The sequence below is a fragment of the Oryctolagus cuniculus genome, chromosome 6 (genome assembly GCF_964237555.1).
Source record: "Oryctolagus cuniculus chromosome 6, mOryCun1.1, whole genome shotgun sequence".
Classification (NCBI taxonomy): domain Eukaryota; kingdom Metazoa; phylum Chordata; class Mammalia; order Lagomorpha; family Leporidae; genus Oryctolagus; species Oryctolagus cuniculus.
The window spans coordinates 124,254,807-124,276,343 of NC_091437.1; the positions used below are offsets into that span (position 1 = coordinate 124,254,807).

The window sequence follows — 21,537 nt, forward strand, 5'->3', positions numbered from 1 at the left end:
GGGACAGAATCCGGCACCCTGACCGGGACTAGAACCCGGTGTGCTGGCGCCACAGGCAGAGGATTAGCCTATTGAGCCGCGGCACTGGCCTATAGTAGCTACTAATTATACATGGTCCCCATAAGCATCTGAAATGTATACAGCCTAATTTGAGATATGCTATAAATATAAAATGTATACCAAAGATCAAGACAATACAAAAAAAGTAATAGATCTAATTTATAATTTATAAACTTATTATCCTTTAACTATTACACATATTAACATCTTATATTAATATCTTAATGTTAATACTAAGTACATTATATAAAAAGTTAGTATTTAACATTAAAATTATTAAATATTATTTCACATAATAATGCTAAGATTATTTACTAATATGTTTAATATATTACTTTGTCTGTATTTTCTTTGTAAATGTGGCTACCAAAAACTTGAAATTACTTGTGGCTCATGCTACATTTTTCTTGGACAGCACTATAATAAAAAGGATTTACAAGAGTAGGGATCTGATCTTTTTTTTGCTCACTGCTTGTCATATACTTAGTATTAAATAAATAATTAAGGAATGGGTACAGACTTGTCAATACATAAAGAAAGGGACACCTTCATCTGATACTCCCAATCTTTCCACATTAGTGGTCTGTGGCCAAGGTTGGGGAGAGAGCAGCTAGGAGTGTTACTTAGGATCACACATTGTACCACCACTACAGAAGTGTAAAATGGTGGTGCTGTCATATGCAACTGAGTTTTCCCCTCTCTGCCAACAGTCCCACTCCTTGTGGATGAAGATGAAAGAGCTGGGCTATAACAAAAGCAACTGCAGCCCATAATATTGTCTTGTTTAACTACTGTACTGAATACTTTTCCAGTTGCCTAGACTTCAATATTTTTTTTTTAAGACAGGCAGAGTTAGGCAATGAGAGAGAGAGAGACAGAGAGAAAGGTCTTCCTTCTGTTGGTTCATCCCCCAAATGGCAGCTACGGTTGGCGCGCTGCGCCGATCTGAAGCCAGAAGCCAGGTGCTTCCTCCTGGTCTCCCATGGGGTGCAGGGCCCAAGCACTTGGGCCATCCTCCACCGCACTCCCAGGCCACAGCAGAGAGCTAGACTGGAAGAGGAGCAACTGGGACGGAATCTGGCACCCCAACCGGGACTAGAACCCGGGGTGCTGGAGCCGCAAGCGGAGGATTAGCCTAGTGAGCTGCGGCGTCAGCTAGACTTCAATTTTTATCCTCTTAACATTTCACCATTGCCAACCAATGACTAAGTCACTAATGCTCCATTAATTCTTTGTTATCTCTGCTCCCATACCCTACACTTTTCAGAGTTAACCCAGAGAAGGCTCAGAATTAAATAGACCCACTCTACTTCAGGTCTCAAGATATGTTTGATTTCAATATTCTACAGCTACTGGACAAATTCACAGCAAGAAAAAAGGAAGATCTGGCAGAGATATTATACTGATTCATGAACTGTCTGGCTTTGCCATGTCTTGAAATGGTCATTCCAACAATATTATTCTATAATATATCAACAAATGTTTTCACATGAAAACAGTCTTTTCTTAACTATACAAATTCACATTCATCCACTCTACTGTACAGACACTGTTGAAAGTGCTAGGTATACTGAGATGGAGGAACTGACAGTTCTAGTCCTTATGAAACTTATAAAAATATCTGAGAGCATAGCCTGAATTTGGCTCTGAGCTGTGAAAAATGGAGAGTCCAGAGGCCGGCATTGTGGTGCAGCAGGTTGAGCTGCCACCTGCAACACCAGCAGCCCATACTGGAGTGCCCATTCAAATCCAGCTCCTTGCTAATGCACCTGGGAAGGCAGCAGAAGATGGTCCAAGCACTTGAGCCTCTTGCAACCCATGTGGGAGACTAGATGCAGATTTAGGTTCATGACTTCAGCCAGGTCCAGCCCTGGCTGCTGTGGCCATTTGCTGGGAGTGTGGGTAAGGGTACCAGCAGATGGAAGATCCTTCTCTCTCTTTCTTTCTCTCCCCCTCCCCCACCACCCCCATTATGATGAGGCAGAGGCTTTTCAAATAAATAAATAAATCTTTTCTTTAAAAAAAATGAAGAATACAGACCTAAAGCAAATATGTAAAGTTTAGACAACCTCTCATTCCTTATGTTTTTCTCCCTTTGGTAAGAAATCTCTCCCCCTAATTCAGAGAGGTAATGTTCTCTTATTCATTTAATATCTTCCTCTACATCAAAATATAATGCAGTACACAATCATTCACATCAGCACATAAATAAGCTTCAATTAAAATTTGTGGTACAGTATTATTTCCACAACCATTTGAACACTAAGACTCAAAAGTGATATCCATTCTTTAAGCTTTTTACCCTCAATTATGAAATGAAAGACTTCTATGCCTCAATAAAATCATTTTAAACAGTGAACAGAAGAAATATTTTCTAGAATATACAGGCACAATGTTGTATTCTAAGTTTTTACTTTGATGTCTTAAATAAAAAGTATAGGAGGCCATTGCTTTGACTTGAGTTCCTGCACTAGGTCCTAACAGCCCAGATTAAAAGTCAAAATGGGCCGGCGCCGCGGCTCACTAGGCTAATCCTCCGCCTAGCGGCGCCGGCACACCGGGTTCTAGTCCCGGTCGGGGCGCCGGATTCTGTCCCAGTTGCCCCTCTTCCAGGCCAGCCCTCTGCTGTGGCCCGGGAGTGCAGTGGAGGATGGCCCAGGTGCTTGGGCCCTGCACCCCATGGGAGACCAGGAAAAGCACCTGGCTCCTGGCTCCTGCCATCGGATCAGCGCGGTGCGCCGGCCGCAGCGCGCCGGCCGCGGCGGCCATTGGAGGGTGAACCAACGGCAAAAGGAAGACCTTTCTCTCTGTCTCTCTCTCTCACTGTCCACTCTGCCTGTCAAAAAAAAAAAAAAAAAAAAAGTCAAAATGGATCACCCAGGTTTGGCGCTATGGCACTGTTGGTTAATCCTCTGCCTGCGACACCAGCATCCCAAATGGGTGCCAGATCAAGTCCTGGTTGTTCCACTTCCCACCCAGCTCTCTGCCATGGCCTGAAAAGGCAGAAAATGACCCAAATTTGGGCCCCTGCACCTTCTGGGAAACCCGGGGGAAACTCCTGGCTCCTGGCTTTGGATGGGTGCAGCTCTAGCTGTTGCAGACATTTGGGGAGTGAGCCAGCAGATGGAAGACTACTCTTTCTCTCTCCCCATCTCTGCCTCTCTAACTGCCTCTCAAATACATAAATAAATCTTTAAAAAAAAAATGGATCACCCATATTGAAGTTCTAAGTCACCATACTGAAACTGGATTGTGATCTGACATGAGAAGAAATAAAGAGAACAAGAGATAGCCAAATTCCTTAAATAGATGCATTCTAACTCAAGTCCATAATAATGAACTTTCCTCTGCTTTAATCCTTACAAAAAAGTAAACTAAAGTAGTGTATTGTTGACCAATCAGTTGTTTTTCTATTGTTCCGGCTCTGTTCCCACCTTACAAAGATAGTAATCTGAAATGATCAATTAGCTTTTTGTTCTTGTTTCTGTTTGTTTCTGTTGTTTTCTTTGGCCTTTCTCTGTCTATAAAATTAGCATCCTCTGCTCTGCACACTGGAATACCAATTCTATTCCATGGAATGAAGAATCCAATTCTAGAACTGCAAATAAAGCCAATTCAGATCTTTAACTAAATCTGTTATAATGTTGTCTTTTGACAACAGTTTACAAAGAGTATTTTATGAGATTTCACAAGTAAGCAGAAACACTAATTATCATCCTTTTTTATAAATGAGGAAACACACTGAGAGAAATCACATGGTCTGTAGGATGTCATACAAGTACTAAGTCCAGTCCACATGTCTTCTACAGTCAATACTCTTGTCATACCACTGCCAAACATCTCCAACAGGAATGCATGAATTGGCCTCAATTTAAAAAAAGTGTTTCAAAGCTCCTTTCAAGAATGATACTCAAAATATGTGACCAAAAGTAAAGTGAGGCTGGTGCTGAAGCACAGTGGGCTAAAGCCGCAGCCTACAGCGCCAGCATCCCATATGTGTACCAGCTCGTGTCCCAGCCGCTCTAATTCCGATCCAGCTCCCCGATATGGCCTGGGAAAGCAGTAGAAAATTGCCCAAGTACTTGGGCTCCTACACTACATGGGAGACCTGGAAGAAGCTCCTGGCTTCAGATCAGTTCAGAGCTGGCCGTTGTGGTCATCTGGGGAGTGAACCAGTGGATGCAAGACCTTTCTTTCTCTCTCTGGCTCTACCTCTCTATGTGTAACTCTTCCAAATCAATAAAATAAATCCTTAAAAAAAAAAAAAAAAAAAGGTGAAGTACAACTCTAATCAAAACAGCTGTTCCACTTCAGTTTTCAAATGTAAAGTATTTGACATGGTATGTCCATCAAATAAAACAGTATACCTGTTAATAAATTCTGCAAGTAAGCCTACTCACTTGGCCTAAAGAGCAATCCTGAGCACACTGTGGGCGGCGTAATGAATAGTTTATTGAAAATAGATGCTTAGGGGTCAGAGCTGTGGTATAGTAGGTTAACCCTTCCCCTGTGGCACCAGCATCCCATTTGGACACCAGTTCAACTCCCAGCTGCACAACTTCCAATCCAGCTCCCTGCTATGGCCTGGGAAAGCAGTGGAAGATGGCCCATGTGCTTGGGCCCCTGCAACCACGTGGGAGAACTGGAAGAAGCTTCAGGCTCCTGGCTTTGGATTGGCCCAGCTCTGGCCATTACAGCCATTTGGGGAGTGAACAAGCAGATGGAAGACCTCTCCCCCCCCCCCCCCCCCGTCTCTAACTCTGCCTCTCAAATAAATAAAAATATCTTTAAAAAAAAAGATGTTTAATCCTTGTAGAACAAATATATAGATCAGTAACTAAAATATTCTTAAAATAATAAAAAACAACAAATAATTTTTTTTTTAACAGAGGATCAGTTTAGTATGCATTAAGTAAAGATTTCAACAGTTTGCAACCCCATAGAAACACAAAGTGAAATATATTATTTGAGTACTCGTTATAGCATTAAATCTCAATGCACAGCACATTAAGGACAGAGATCCTACATGAGGAGTAAGTGCACAGTGACTCCTGTTATTGACTTTACCAATTGACACTCCTGTCTATGGCAAATAATTTTTAAATCACTAGATAAGAATTTTCTAATCAAAAAAAGCAAAACTGATGAGAATGGATTACTCTGTCTACATAAAAATATAAGCTTAAAAAAGTTACAGTAAATATAAGCAATATTTACAGTATTTACTGTACCGAATTATTTAATTCATAAAAGAGCTCAAAAAACCCTTCAAAAAATAATAAAATCCCAATAAATAGACCAAGGAAATGAACTTAAAATTCTCAGGACAAAAAAAAGTCGGTCAACATATACCGAAAATATTGAATTTCACTAAATATCAAAGAAAAGCAACAATGAAGTATCAATTACAAAATTATTCCATATGGGTCACAACATCCCTAAGAATAACAGCATATATGTGACAGTCAAGAATATAAATCATGTGTAAAAGTGACCCAAGAATGCAGAAGTATTTTCTAAAAAGCCCTGGATAATACTTGTTCATGAAAAAGCACATAGGGTTAAATAAGAAACAAACAAACAAACAAACAAAAAAACCTCTAACCTAATCTCATAGGATTCCAGACTATCAGGAAAGTCTCTCTTACAAAATTAGAAACTATTGCAAAAAAGCATTTTCAAAGTGAAATGGAGTAACAAGGCAGAGCAATTAATTGGTAAAGAATACAGGAAGTATCATTAAAATTAGGTTTTGAATTTAAAAAAGTAGTGCACCTTGGGGCCTGTGCTGTGGCATAGAGGGTAAAGCCTCTGTCTAAAGTGCCAGCATCCCATATGGACGCCGGTTCGAGACCCAGCTGCTCCACTTCCGATCCAGCTCTCTGCTATGGCCTGGGAAAGCAGTGGAAGATGGTCCAAGTCCTTGGGCCCCTGCAGCTTCGTGGGAGACCCAGAAGAAGCTCCTAGCTCCTGGCTTGGGATCACCACAGCTTCGGCCATTGCAGCCAATTGGGGAGTGAACCAGCAGGTGGAAGACCTCTCTCTCTCTGCCTCTCCTTCTCTCTCTATGTAACTGACTTTCAAATAAATAAATAAATCTTAAAAAAAAAAAAAAGAAAAAAAGAAAAGTAGTACACTGGCCAAAGAAAGGACACCATCAACAGTGCAACTCAAATAATGAACTGAAGTACAGAAACATAATAGTTGTAAAATGCCACTCAGAAACCAAAGCCCAGGTTTCATTCCTCCCGTAAGGTGAGAAAGACGGTGAAAAGTGATGGACCAAGTGTCAGCCTTGCAGCACCAAAATGCAGATCAATCTTAGTAAATTTTGAGGAATGAATGCTAACCTAGTCTCTTTTAAATACTAATGGGATCAAACGAACTTTGGCAAAGAACAACATCTGCACCAAGATTTAAACCACTCCACAAGCACTGTGTGTGGCTAGTGGCAGGAGACTCTGGTGGACACTACCTAGCAGACCCTGATGTAGATATTTACATCAGGCTCATTCCATGTCTTTTAGATACAAGTTGACCTTTTGTTATTAAAAAATAAGGAAGTTGATAATCAATTTCCTAAATAGATGGAATTTTATTTTCAGATAATCTCTTTTAACAAATTTCATTTACATATAAACACAGCCAGTTAACAAAAATAGCTTGATTTGTATTTGGCAACAGAACCACTTCCTGTTACTATACAAAATTTAAAGTACTACGTTTTTCATTTCATTTCTATAAAACATTTCATCAGTTCAGATAGAGCCACATCCAACTATTCAAGGTTTATATAATAACAGAGGGAGAAAAAACCACAGGAGAGAGGATCTGCTTCAGAAGGGAGGAAGTAAAGTAAGACTTCAGTTCCAAGACAGGAAAGTCTCAGATCCTTTCTCAAACCACTGCTGACGCTTTGTCTAGTGGCATCTGTTAAGGACCCCTTCAAAGAAAAAAATGTTATCGACAGAGTACTTCATTTGTTAATTTAAAAATTAGGTTATCCTCACAACATTACAGGTTTAATTTCATTTCTGTCACTATAAAAATGGAGCAAGGTCATTTTCAAATGATTTGAATCACATTTTACAGTCTAATGTGGGGATAGCAGAGAGATAATAAACCATGAATGAAACAGTCAGCAATCAGGGATGGAAATAAGACTTTCATAGCTGAGCTAATACATTAAAAGACGGAAGTCTACATCTGGTTTTAATATTGCTATGAATGCACTGGCAAATTTAAAAAGAATCTCATTGTATAAAAACAAAAAGATGGTTTTGATAGGCTTTAGTCCTCTGGTTACTTTTGTTTCTAGAGTCATATGATTAGTATAATAATATGATACATTTAATATGTCACTATGTGTATGGCTTTGATAAAAATTCACCCACCAACTTTTCTCAAGGGCACATGCACAATGGTTTTAAAATATACATTCTGCCTTAATGTTTTATGTCAGTAAAAACAAACTCAAGAGTTAGATTACAACAAAATTAAGAATTTTAATTTTCTAAAAATAAATTCTTTGGTAATCTCAGCTAAACCCAATCTTTTTTATATAATTATGAATAGATAGATAGATAGATAGATCCATATATATAGTAATGCTTTAATTCTACACTTAGTACCACTCAAATATTAAGGATACAGGGGCGGGCACTGTGACATAGTAGGTTAAACCTCTGCCTGGAGCACAGGCATACCATATGAGAACCAGCTCAAGTCCTGGATACTCTACTTCTGATCCAGCTCCCTGCTAATGGCCTGGGAAGGCAGTAGGAAGATGGCCCAAGTGCTTGGCCCCTGCACTCTCCTGGGAGACCTGGAAGAAGCTTCTGACTCCTGGTTTCAGATTGGCCCAGCTCCTGCCATTGCAGCCATTTGGGGAGTGAAAGAGTGGATGGAAGATCAATCTCTCTTTCTCTCTGTTCTCTCGCTCGCTCGCTCTCTCTCTCCCTCCCTCCCTCTCTCTCTAGCTCTGCTTCTCAAATAAATAAATAAATCTTAAAAAAAAAATTAAGGACACAAAAACAATTAGGCATAGCTCCCTTTTCAAGTACCACAGGCAAAAAGATATTTTATTATAAAATGTCATTTTACTCTCACAGTGACCTTGCATAACGTCCTGAAAACTATTTGATCAAAACTCACCAATGCAATGACTACAGTCTTAAGGTCTGGACCAAATCTTACTTCTTCCAAGAAATCATCCTCTATTTCACTCCCTAACTTGGGATTTACCTACTCAGTGATAACAATGATAATAACAGCAGCAACTTACATTGACGGAGCTTTTACCATGTCAGCCACTAGTCAAGTATTCTTTCATAGAGTACCCAGGCACAACTGTAGAAGACAGCCACTAACAAGAATGCACTTGATGCCTGTTACACTGTTCCTCTCTTCACTGTGCTCACAATTTTGTGGGAAGGGAAGAGGAAGAGGAAGAAACATAGCCTGCAACAACAACATTAGCTACGGGAGCACTCTAGGACAGCAGTTCTCAAAGCTAATGATGTGTCAGATCCAGTATTCCTAAAACCCAAACCATGTGAAGTACTCTTCAAGGTTTTGAATAAGTTCCTGCCAGCCTAAAGTACCTCACCTCACCATTCCCCCACTCAAGGAAAGCTTCACATGACCTTTGAGCTGTCTCTTGAAGAACAAAGTTCATCAAGAAACCATCGAAGGAAGGAAATATAAGGCATGTGCAAAGGCAAAGGGCATAAAAACACATGAAGTCCAGTACCAGTGAATAGTTCTTTGTCATGGAATGCAATGTGTTTGGGAAAAGAGTGCAAATGGAAAGTCAAGTTAGAGCCAAATTGTTTTATACATCTATAGGCTCTTTTTTTAACCTAGAAACTTTTTATTTAAGGAATACAAACTGCATGCATTTCATAAGTACAACTTCAGGAAGATAGTGAATATAGTGATTCTTCCCACCATACCCGCCCTCCCACTCACACTCTCACCCCTCCTCGTCCACCCTCTCCCATTCTCAGTTCCATTTTCCACTAAGATCCATTCTCACTTAACTTTATACACAGATGACAAATTCTATACTAAGAATACTAAGTTCAATAATCTGCATTAAAAAAAATTGTTCCTCAACAGTTGAGACAGGAGCTGTTCAAATTCATTGCATCTTGAAGTTAATTTCACTTCTGTGGGGAGCAACTCGGACTATACTGTTACTGGAATTAAGACTTATTCTATGCATCTGCTCTCCCACAATATGGCGCTGGGAGAGGAGGAAACAGCTTCTACACAGCTGCCTCCAGTTCAACCAATAAGCAGCAGGACCTGCTCCTGATTGGAGGAGAGCAGCGTACTCGGCATGTGGGTAGCAGAGTTGGGATTGGTGGAAGAGGACTATAAAGGAGGAGAGAGACAACATGCACCAGGAACATCTATCTGAAGGAACACCTGTGCAGCCCCCGAGAGAGCCGGCCGGCGGTGTGCCGCTCCCCCGCAGAAGTGGGGAAGGTGGCAAGGGACAGTAGCCAAACTGAGAAGAACCAGCAGCAAACCCGGGGAGGGCCGAGCAGACAAAAGAACAGTGCAGGGTCCTGTGTCGTTCCTCCACGAAGAGGGGGAGCGACACACTTCTTTATTTTTTTCTTTAGAAACTTCATTAACTTTAAAGAAGCTCCCATGAATATCTCTTTTGTGAGCACTTAGACATAATTAAAATATAACTCTTTGAGGACAGAGGTCCTACATGGGAAGCTAGTGCACAGTGACTCCTGTTGTTAATTTAACAATTAATACTCTTATGTATGACATCAGTGATCACCCAAGGCTCTTGACATGAGCTGCTTAGGCTATGGAAGTCTTTTGAATAAAAAAACTCCATCAAGGAGTTTAGACAAGGCCATAAGCAAAGTAGAATTTCTCTCTTCCCTTCATTGAAAAGTACATCCTTCTGTGATGATCACTTCTTTCCACTGGGGTCCACTCACTGAGGTCCTTCATGTAGGACATTTTTTGCCACAGTGTCTTGGCTTTCCCTGCCTGAAATCCTCTTGTGGGCTCTTCAGTCAGACCAGAATGCCTTAAGGGCTGACACTGAGGTCAGAGTGCTACTTAAAGAAAGAAGTTAACAAAGGCAAAATTAGTCTCTATTCTGGTGGCCCAGGCCTAAGCCTCTCTATGGTATTTTTCCACAACTGAAATTGTTTTGGCTCTAAAACATCACAATGGTGATGTCAACATCACTGTTAACTAAAAGTGAACATGCCTTTTGACTCAATAATTCCCCTCCTCAGAATGTATCCAAAGACACAACAACACAATATGCCAATTTACATGCAGAAAAGTTTCCTATGGCTTTTATTATAACAGCAAAAAATTACAAGGTTGAAATTTCTATTACCAAGAGGTTGAAAAAAAAATGCATTCTAATACATACAAATAAGACTTGTATGTACTGGCATGGGAGAATCCCAAAATATATCAGAAGTTTACAAAGTTAAAAGAAAAAAGGCAAGCTATAGAATACCACATATCATATGACTCTTACATAAAACAAGATATACATTCATATATGCTGAAAGAACACACACTAAATTAATGGACATGAGCTCAAGGAAGTAAAACTAAGCGGTGGGTATGAAGACATTAACTTCCTTTTTTGGTAACATTTGAAATGTTCACAATCGTTCATGTATTTTTTTCCCCTAATTCATGTATTAAGAGTTGGCAGGAGTGGGGATGAAGGACGGAGGATAAGTTTACTCACTGGTTAAAAGTACAGACTACTGTGCCATACAATTTTAAAATATTTACATCTAAAATTGTTAAAATTAGAAATTTACCATTTAAGGAGATACATTTCTATTTTCTGGAAAATTGATTTATGTGCATTTCTTGATTTCCTATTAAATGATACTTTATTGGATACAATTCAGTGATTTTTTTGAAATGGTTTTCTAACATGGGAGGATGCCCAAAATTTCAAGAAATATCACCAAATTCTTAAAGCATTAGCAATTTAAAACTACCATTTGAAAATTTTAACAAATAAAGAATATTTAAAGAGTTTACAATAATTTACATTACTACTGACTTTTACAGGTACAGAATGCTCTGACACTCATTACCTTTGTTCCTCACAAGAAAACACTAATGGGGCAGGCATGTTGCATAGTGGCTAAGTGCTGCTTGAAATACCCCCATCCATATCAGAGTACCTGGGTTCAAATCCTACCTATACTTCCGATTCCAGCTTCTTGCAAATGCACACCACGGAGACAGCAGGTGATGATTTAAGTATGTGGGTTCCTGCAACCCATTTGGTAGACTTGGATTGAGTTCCTAGCCCCCAGCTTTGGTTTGGCTCAGTCCTAGCTATTGTGGACATTTGAAGAGTGACTCAAAAAGAGCACCTCTCCCTGTCATTCTCTCTTTCTCTCTCTCTCTCTCTCTCTCTCTGCCTTTAAAGTAAAATGAAAATAAATTTAAAAAAAAAAAAAAACTGTAGGTAAGGCAAGTAATAAAATATTAGACCTATTTTAGGGTTAAGAATCTGAAGTTTAGAGGAGCTGCCCAAGGTACGCAGTGTCAGAGAGCTAATAACTAACAACTCAGGCACTAAAGCCCGGTCTTTCCACTTCACATCCCAGGTTCCTTCCACTAAAACTAATTACTCCACACAACCACCATCACAGTACACCACGGGTTAGAGCACTGTTACAGGGTGCTATGGGTCAGGCTTCTGACAGGGAGAGAGGGCTCACTGTAGATTTGGCAGTGACAGTCAGTCTGTCTAAAGAGGAATGTACAACATAAAAATGAAATGTATGAAGGTGGACCTGACTGACAAAAAGAAAATAGAACTGGGAGAAATGCCAAGAGAATAGCAACAAAGGTGAAAACTGGGCAATTTACCAATAAGGGAAGCCAAAGAAATACCTTTATAAGCTTAATTCACTTAGTTAAGGTAGAAGGGATAGTCTATTCAGGGACTATTCTGTAACATGGAAAAATCATAAAGTAAAGTGTTTATAATCCAATCAAAAGATTTAGAAAAGATGTAATGGAGCGTGATGTGTGCAATGTATTTAATCAAAGATTAAAACATGGCAGCTCTTGATTACTCTGAAAAATTCTAATCATATAATCCCACAGTGCATGTAGTGCTGTGGCTTCAAATTTTAAGAGGCAAGTATGAAGTACACTCAGAACTGAATCTCATTCCATGGAGACACCAAATAAAGGGCAAGAAGTATCCTTTTCTACACAAAAGGACTTATTTTTCTAACATTCTAAACAGCATTGAACAGTATTATTTGCTTAGGGTGAAAAAATTCTTATATGAGAAGAGACCACAGATAGCAGAAATTAACACCAAGGTCAAGCACCATGGTCTAAGGGGAACCAGGGCTCTTTAAGTAAGTTGGATTTCCAGGAGAATTCTTACAGCAAATATTTACGGCTGACACACCAGGAATGGGACTCTTGAGAAATTTCAACCTTTCCTTTATTGTGACTAAAGGAAGAAAGAATTGGAGATTCAATAGCTCTGAATTTCAGGGTCACCAAGGTTTAATGTTCTCCAAGGTTTAATATTCATTTTGGGAGCTATTTTATAGTGGTTTGGTTTGGTTTATTTTTTTATTGTTGTTGTTAACTCCTGATACATTTCATTCTGTTGTTAGATTTTGTAATTATATGAAAACACCTCTTATTCTATTGCCTGTCCTGCACCCACTGACCCTCTTCTTGTTAACATACTCTGACTCCCCTTTAGGGGAATACTTCCCCTTCCTCAGACCATGAATGCCAGTAGTCAACTCCATCCTAGCTCCAAGCTGGACACATACTCTAGATCTAAGCCAATTACCATATCACTGTCTAATGGTCACAATGATTTGCTGAGAGAAAGACACATGACCCACTGAGAAACACGGACCATAACTCTTTTCTGATAGATTTCAAATAGAAAGATATAACACAAGGTACTGCTGACAGCATGTAACTATAAGACGACAGTCTGTGTGACAGTGAAATCAATAAAGAGATATCAGAACAAAGAGATGCATTCAAGTAATTCCTTTCACCCTGAATCAAGGCATGCAAAAACTAACTCTACAAAGATTTTTAATCACATTAACAAATTCCTTCTCAGCATAAGCAAGCTTAGGCTGGGTTTTCTGTAACATAAAACAAAGAGTTGAAACTGATGCATGAACTTGAATACCAAAGAGAAGGGAAGTTCCTAGAAAAACAATTCATATAAAGCATCAACCACTGACTTAACTCCAAAAATGCTAGAGGTTATTCCAAATATAAATATAAATATAAATATATATATATATATATATATATATATATATATATATAATGGCATTAGATCCCTAAAGCTGACTTCTATTTTCTGACCCAAACTAACAGGATACAACTAGGGGTGGTAGAAGCGGAATAAACACTCCTTTTAAAAGGAACATGGGCAATGGGGATTTAGCCTACTCATTGAGATATGTACATCTCACCAGCCCCGGCTTCTAACTTCCAGCTTCCTGCGAATGCTGACACTGAGAAGCAGCAAGTGATAGCTCCCACATGGGAGACCTGGATTGAGTTCCCAGTTCCGCACTTCAGCCCAGCCCAGTCCTGGCCATTATAAGCATCTGGGGAGTGAATCAGCAGATGAAAGACTTTTCTCTATTGCACTGTGTGTGTGTGTGTGTGTGTGCCTCTCACCAATAAATCAATAAAAATAAATTTCAAAAACAAAGAGTAAGAAAACTTTTAAATGCTCCTTTTTGCCTTCATCTTCCTAGCATCATCTCCTCCAGCTAATAAATGTTTGTGTCAATTTGTATTAATATTGCACTTAGATTTCTCATTTTATAGAATTGCTCAAATGTTTCAGTTACCATTCGCTTTATGACATACATGATGTGACAACACACAACAGTGACCAAAACTTCTTTCTAAAAAGTCAGTGATTTAAAAAACTTAAGAAGGGGCCTGCACTGTGGTGTAGTGGGTCAGGCTGCCACCTGCAGTGCCAGCATCCCATATAGGTGCTGGTTCAAGACCCAGCTGCTCCATTTCTGATACGGCTCTCTGCTATAGCCTGGGAAAGCAGTACAAGATGGCCCAAGTCCTTGGGCTCCTGCACCCACGTGGGAGACCCAGAAGAAGCTCCTCGCTCCTGGCTTCGGATTGGCACAGCTCCAGCCGTTGCGGCCAACTGGGGAGTGAACCAGCAGATGGAAGACCTCTCTGTCTCTCCTCTCTCTGTGTAACTCTGACTTTAAAATAAATTAACAAATCTTTAAAAAAAATTTTTTTTTAAAAAGTTTCTCCCACTCTCCCTTTACTCTTGGGAAAAAGTACACTAACATTTTATGATGGCCTTCTCAGGTATTCAGGATGAGAAAAGCACTCTGAAAAACACAGCAGAGCAGCCCAGCAACACCCTTCCACCACTCGCCTCACTCACTCTCTTACCACCCAAAAAAGGAGAGCTGAGAATACAAAACATCCATGGTTCTAAGCAATAAAAAAGCTGGGCAATTTTTCCAGCAAAAAAAAAAAAAAAAAAAAAAAAATCTGTTCAACACAAGAGACGTACATTAGGAAAAACAACAAGAATATTTTGACCATTATTATATACAAGAGGGCAGACAGAGGTTCTCTTTCATGAAATCTGGATTACATATGTCTGGCAAAAAGGGGGGGAAAAGATTAATAATCTATCACAAAGTCCCACAACTAGTGATTCAAAATGAAAGCTTTCACTACTTATACCATATGTAAATATACACATATACATGCTGCTTATAATCCCTTGATCTGCAGAAAGAGAACTGATACTCTAAAATGGTCAGTGGATAGACATTTTAACATCCTTTCCCACATGAAAAGATTTCTGAAAAAGAGATCAGAAGACAACAGAAAAGCACTCAATACATATGGAGTTGTAAATCCAGTATGAACTAGTATCTATTACACAAAGGGAGAACATGTAACAAAGTGATTAGGAAAGTCAAACATGAATTAGTCCAATAACTGAGAGAAAAATGTAAACCCCAAAGACACACTGCAGAACAGAAATCCACACATATCAAAAAGATATCTACCGAACCGGCGCCGTGGCTCACTAGGCTAATCCTCCACCTTGCAGCGCCAGCACACCGGGTTCTAGTGCCGGTCGGGGCACCGGATTCTGTCCTGGTTGCCCCTCTTCCAGGCCAGCTCTCTGCTGTGGCCAGGGAGTGCAGTGGAGGACGGCCCAAGTACTTGGGCCCTGCACCCCATGGGAGACCAGGAGAAGCACCTGGCTCCTGCCATCGGATCAGCGTGGTGCGCCGGCCGCAGCGCGCCGGCCACGGCAGCCATTGGAGGGTGAACCAACGGCAAAAAAGGAAGACCTTTCTCTCTGTCTCTCTCTCTCTCACTATCCATTCTGCCTGTCAAAAAAAAAAAAAAAAAAGATATCTACCACTAATAGTGAGATGGTATCATATTATAATGTTCCAAATCTTAATAATCAATAATAAGAATTTGGCATGACTTCAGCAAGAAAAAAAATTTGTCTGAAGAAGCACATAATTAATATAAGGCAGAATATTATTTTTTAAAAAACAGCAAAACAAATGTATACTATAGAGGCTATTAACATGCAAAGCATTAATCCTAAGGGCACAGGATAAAATATCTTGGTATATTTTCAGTAGCCACTTTCTGAATCTATAAAAGAAATTCTCAAAGTATAAAAAAAAGTAAGCCCTATCTACTGATTCTGTCCCTGATTCCATATTCTACCCAAGTACATCTGACAGAAGATGTTCATGATGCAAAGACACCCCCGTCTATCTGAGATGACAATAACAGCAGCACATACATGCAGGGCTGTTTTAGTGCCGGTGCTGTTCTGGCACTTTATATACAAGCAATCTTCAGAACTCAATGTCTTATCTCAGCAGATGATAAAAATTAAGAAACAGAGAAGTTAAAAAACTTGCCTAAGTTTACATAACTAGTATGTAGTGAAGTCACAATTCAAACCCAGGCAGACTAGCTCCAGGTTCTGTGCTCAATTCTAGCAGTTAGCTGTCATTTCAACCTTTGCTTTCCCTGTAATCTACTTTACCTCTCTCTGATAGAGAGAGAGACAGAGAGAAAGGTCTTCCTTTTGCCGTTGATTCACCCTCCAATGGCCGCCGCGGCTGGCGCGCTGCGGCCGGCGCACCGCGCTGATCCGATGGCAGGAGCCAGGAGCCAGGTGCTTTTCCTGGTCTCCCATGGGGTGCAGGGCCCAAGCACCTGGGCCATCCTCCACTGCACTCCCTGGCCACAGCAGAGAGCTGGCCTGGAAGAGGGGCAACCGGGACAGAATCCGGTGCCCCAACCGGGACTAGAACCCGGTGTGCCGGCGCCGCTAGGCGGAGGATTAGCCTAGTGAGCCGCGGCGCCGGCCTATAATAGTTCTTACCGTAATAGGTTGCTCAATCTTCATGGGAAGATAAAAATGCGATAACATATATAATGTGTTCTAAAAGCACCAGGCACATAAACAAGCACTAGATGAATACTGTTCTTATGATATCCACCAGATACCTGTCACTGGAGCTGAGAATCACGGTTCCAATTGACCAGTCAGTAAGAATTTACCAAGCACAAGGGTCTAAATGTGTCCTTCCTCAAGAGGTAGCAACTAAAGAAAACTAGACTTTCCCAACTATTTCTATTATGAACTAATAAGCCCACTACCAGCCTTCAGGAAAATACAAACACATCACTTAAGAACTGATCTCTTCAATCTGAGATTTTCCTTCCTTCTTTTGTACTGCCTCGTGCCCACCCAATATCACAGGAATAGCTATTCTCCTGGTAAAGGAAGACATTAAAATTTTCTCTAATATATCAAACTAAATTTTATTTTCACAAGACCTACGTGGTATTTTAATGTTACTCTCATCTGTACAACTGGGTACCTAGTACTCTGAAAGATTTAAACCAGAACACTACTCACAGAGGACGCCTCCAAGAGCGACTGAAAGAAGCACCTAATGATCCTCTAGTCCTGGGACTAGTGCCGATCAAAATTTACATTTGCTTCTAATTTTCCATTGGGACAGCAATCTTGTACAAGTCTCGCTGTTTAATTATGCCAAGATTTCTCAAAGGTACAGGAGGAGGAAGATAACCATTAAATGGATCCTAGGCTATGTAAACATTCTACTATAAGAGATTATCAGATTACTCCAAAAGTGATTATACTGATTTAAACTCCTAGGAGTATGAAAGTATATACAGTATGTATAAATCCACTGGGGGTGGGGGGTGTCACCAATTCAAATTCAAGAAGTATCTCGAATTTATGTTAACTTGTTTAGTTATTTGTCTTCCTCCTGAAACTTCATTAAAGTGACAGAAAAAATTTAAAAAAAAAAATAAACTAATAAAAGATTCCAGACAGGAGAGTATAACATGATTAGGAGTATTTCTTTGGAGAGTCAAGGACAGACTAAGAAGGAATCTTCAACAAAAAAGCAATCTACCAAGTCAACCCCAGAGTTGGCTCCAAGCTCAGAACCATGGGGGTGGGGAGGACAAATGAGAAGATGGATGGTAAAGGTAGGGAGCTTTTCCATAGAAACTGGGAAGAAGAAAATGGAGCAAAACCTGGCTCTGCCCCTTGGCTATCCCTACTTGAATGTACATGCACACTCATGATTCTGGCATTTACTCTCAGACCTAAAAAAAAAAAAAAGGCTGAGGGGCTGCTCTCCAAAGAAACTGAATAAACAGTCTTTGTGGGTCCTTCCCCTTAAAGCCAGCTCCCAACCCATTTTCCCTCACACTGCCTGTCAGTCAAAAAGCCTTGTCCCAGTGCTTCCAATGGGAGCTAATCAGCCTTCTATACCAAGGGCTAAACCAAGAAAAATAAAAGAAGTGAAACAGCAACCCTAGGGGGAGCAGAGATGATTCAGGAAACAGAAAACTTTCTAAAAACCTATTATTATAAGAGCAATTTCAAAAACCTTGGTATCCCTGTATCAGCCTCAATGTTTTATGGAAAAGGAACAATAAAAACAGAGAGAGTTCTTATAAATTAAAGTATAACTGCTGAAATTAAAAGTTGTCCAAAGAGTCAGAAAAATTCCACTCCTGCACTCCTCAAAAAGCAAGAAGACAAAGAGAGACAGAAAATCTAAAGGAAAACAAAATTATATATTAAAAAATTCATGGGAATCAACCACTCAATGAAGAAAATAAAGAGGGAAATTATCAAACAAAGTTTCCAAAGCTGAAGAAATGCAGGTATTTACATTGAAAGGAATTACTACTGAATACTAAGCATGACTAGTAACAATCTTGTGAAATATTTTGTTCCTGGTACAATAACAGAAATGTCAGAATGAAAAGTCCAAAATTTTCAGAGAGGAAGGAAAAATGGTAAATAAATAATTAGTGAGAACATTAGCAACACTGATGCTAGGAGATAATGGAGGAAAGTCACAGAGCTCTGTAAAATTCTACATAGGCTAACTACTAACCAAGTATAAAAGCAAAATAAAGACATTTTTAGACATGTAAGGGTTCAAATGGTTGACCTCTTATTCTTGTATCATGTAGAAGATGGTTTAGGAAGAATACAAAGCAAAGGTGAAAAACCAGGGACATGAAATTTCCTGGTCCAATTATACAGAGGTAAATATAAATCCCAATATATAAGAAAATGATTATCACTAACCCAGGATTCCAGTGAAAAGAAATTCCAAGGATGCAGCTGTACAGCAGACCTAGAAAGCAATGAGTCTATGTTAGAACAAGAAACCAAGAAGCTCCAAAGGATGTCTTCTCAAAGAAGAATCGCATGCATTCCAGGAAACAGATAACATAAAGGAGCTAGAAGACATCAGCAAAAAGAGAAAAATGGCATTTGCTACTTTTATCAACAGAAAAAAAATAAAACAAAATTATATAACAACATGATCCTAACTGATTTATCATCCTAAAATGTGGTGATAATATAGATCAACTAATTAAGTATGAGAAAAGTAAATCCATTTAAACCAGATGCCAGGAGAAATCTCCTTTGGTTGACCTCAGTGTGGGTCACTAGGTATTTAGAGATGAAGACATAATTCCAGCAGATTATTTTAACCTTCTAAAATGTCCTTCCCCCTCTGTTCTCTGATTCTTTCATTTACTTATTCCTTCCTTTAAAAAAATATTTGCTGACTATTCTACACGGTAGGCACTGTTCTAAAAGCTAGAGATAAAATAGTGCACAAAAAACAAAAATTCTGCCCTTGGAAGCTTATTACTCAATAACTCCTACCCTTTCTAGAATCAGCTAACTGATTCTCTGGACAGTGAAGATTTCTCTGAACTAAGTAAAATAAGTGAGCCTCCTTTTTGGCTCCGAAATCTTTCTCTTTACAGAAGTGAATTTGGCTTTTCACATATCTATTACATCATCCAGTGAGTAAGCAGTGCAAAAACAGCAACATTTATTAGCATTATTTGCACCACTACTGAGGAGCACTGGACCCACATCAATGAAAATGTTTTGAACCTTCCCATTCCAGCTGAAATGTAAATAAAACTGCCAAGTAAAATATAAAGCACCACACAAATATTATTTATTATTTAACAGATGAGGAAACTAAAGTTCTTGTCAGTTAAATGATTTTCCCCAGACCATAAAATTAGTTTGTGGAAGAACCAAAACTAAAATCCACAGTGCTGAAAGCCTGGGTTCATGCTATTTCGACCATACTAGGCAGAATTAAAACAAGTGGTCAAACCAAAACATGGGCCTAAATGGGAAAGAATAATCTTGGGCACTTTCTTAGAATGTTTCCAAGTATACAATAAACGTCTAAGACGTAGATTCTATTTCTTCCATATGTCAAGGCACAGCTTTATAATTATGGGAGATCATTTTGGAAGCCTCTAATCAAAATTATAACCTATCTTAATAAAGCTTCAATTTCACAAGGTTGTGCATTTCGACTTTGCAGTATACAATATTTGAAAGATATAAATGTTAAACGGTATTTAATATAATTTTTTATTTCTTCACAAGAAAGTCTCAAAAACTATTCCCATAAATACACAAAAATTTGATTCTTTTTAACTCAAACATTTTGCTGCTGAAAAAAGTAATGCTTATACTAACAACAACAACAAAGCAGCTTTCTTTTTCACAAGCCAAAGGAGAGGTATGGTTAAAGTTATCAAGATAAACTATAAGTGAATATATTAAAATTCCCACAGAAGACAACTGTAATTCTGCTACTCTCTAACAATTGAAAAGCTGACAAATTAAATGTGACTTCCAAGAACAGGATACTGCAGCTGGGTTATCTATGAAAAAGATTTCTCAAACTTAAGAGACAATTTAAAATACTGGGAAAAACCAGTTCCTAGGTTTGTATGATACCATAACTTGAGCTGTGTTTGTGAATCTGATCCCAAAAGTCAGGAATGTAAGTCACACATTTTACTTTACAGATTACAATCCAAAAGCATTCCATGAATACTAACTAGTGATTTTTTTTTTTTAACTCATAATGCAATGAGGAAAGCCAGAGAAAATGTTATTACCCACTGGAATACAGGAGAGTTTCCCCTTCATTCTAATTCTATTACCACTATCATCAATTACCACAATTGCTATTTTTTACCAGCTTGAGTGCCAACTCCAGGATCTGTCCCATGTTAAGCATCACCACCTAAGAAGACACAATCCTCACCATTTACTACTACTTAGCTTCAGTTAGAATCACTGGAAAATGCCTCAACACTGAAATATGCCTCAATAACCCCCAAACTTAATTCTGTCTTCATCTTTTCCTGGATGTCTCCCAAAGAAACAGTACAGATCAGATTTGGAAGTTTTTTTTTCTAATATCTATGCTAACAGTCTGATAATTCATTTTATGACTTTTAAAATGATATGTGGGCCGGCGCCGCAGCTCACTAGGCTAATCCTCCGCCTTGCGGCGCCGGCACACCGGGTTCTACTCCCGGTCATGGCGCCAGATTCTGTCCCGGTTGCCCCTCTTCCAGGCCAGCTCTCTGCTGTGGCCAGGGAGTACAGTAGAGGATGGCCCAAGTGCTTGGGCCCTGCACCCCATGGGAGACCAGGAGAAGTACCTGGCTCCTGCCTTCGGATCAGCGCGGTGCGCTGGCTGCAGCGCGACAGCCACAGCAGTCATTGGAGGGTGAACCAACGGCAAAAGGAAGACCTTTCTCTCTGTCTCTCTCTCTCACTGTCCACTCTGCCTGTCAAAAAAAAAAAAAATGATATGTGAAATACTCATGTAATGATTAGTTCTGCAAACTGATCCAAAAAAGCCAACAAAAACAACTAAGGGCAAAGGACAGGCACAAAAGGAAATGAAATAGCCAATTATATACGAATAGATGCTCAGTTTACCCAGTAGTCAAAATAAGAAAAATAACAGTAAAAGTTACAATAGCAGCTAGTATTCATTATCT

General features: G+C 39.4%; 1 protein-coding gene across 2 annotated transcripts in view; it reads right to left on the reverse strand.

The window, feature by feature from the left end:
- Positions 1–21,537, reverse strand: part of STK3 (serine/threonine kinase 3) — a 322,864-nt gene that overhangs the window by 224,716 nt on the left and 76,611 nt on the right. The gene's annotated exons all lie outside the window — the stretch shown is intronic.